The sequence below is a fragment of the Eimeria acervulina genome, genomic scaffold (assembly GCF_000499425.1).
Source record: "Eimeria acervulina Houghton genomic scaffold, Eah_scaff119, whole genome shotgun sequence".
Lineage (NCBI taxonomy): Eukaryota > Apicomplexa > Conoidasida > Eucoccidiorida > Eimeriidae > Eimeria > Eimeria acervulina.
The window spans coordinates 42,596-43,637 of NW_013550345.1; positions in this window are offsets into that span (position 1 = coordinate 42,596).

The window sequence follows — 1,042 nt, forward strand, 5'->3', positions numbered from 1 at the left end:
GCAGCAGCAGCAGTTGCTGCTGCTGCAGCAGCAGCCTTTGCTGACGGTTCGTGTTGCTGGAGTCTTTGTTGGTGTTGTGTTTGACTTGCTGCTGTTTAAAGCAGCAGCAGAAGCAAAAACAAATATGTTTATATTGGTAGACTTAGGGTAAGCCTTTATTTATTTATTTATTTATTTATTTTATTTTATTTATTTTGTTTATTTTATTTAGTTGTTTTGTCGGTGTTGCATCCCTTGTTCGCTGCTGCTGCTGGTGCTACTGCTGTTGCTGCGCCTTCCGCTTCATGCTGCTGCTGCTGCATTTGCTGCTGGTGGTGGTGCTGCTGCTGCTGCATTTGTTGCTGTTTTCTGCTGTTCGGATTCTGCTGTGGCTGCGTGCGTTATTCTATTTGCTGCGTCTGCTTTTTCTTTTGCTGCTGCTGCTGCTGCTGCTGCTGCAGAGGCTTGCACAAGCGTCCTTCTCTAGAGCCGTGTGGGGTGTATCAGTTTGTTGGTTTGCTGCATTTGCTGCTGCTGCAGCAGCAGCAGCTGCAGCAGATAGCTGCAGCGCTCACTGCAGCCCCGTCGCAGCAGATGGAGATCATTGAAGCAGCAGCAGCAGCAACAACAGCAGCAGCAGCAAAAGCAGCATCAGCAACAGAATCTGCCGCAGCAGCTGAAACAACACCACCAGCAACACAAACAGCAGCAGCAGCAGCAACACAATTGTCAGCAGCAACAACTTCAGCAGCAACAGCACCAGCAGCAACAGCAACAGCAGCAGCAGCAGCAGCAGTATATGTCCCGTTGCTGCGGCCTCATATTTGCCGCTGTGTTGATGGTTTAGACTTCACAAATTATAAACTCGCGCTGCAGCTGCTAAGAGACATCGAACCCAATACCACACCTGCAGCAGCAGCAGCAACTGCTGCTGCTGCTGCAGCAGCTGCTGTTGCTGCTCCTGCGGCTGCTGAAACAGTCAGTGCTGACGCATCCACAGACATGCAGGTCGGCTAAATGCAGCAGCAGCAACAGGAGCAGCAGCAACAGCAGCAGCTGCTGC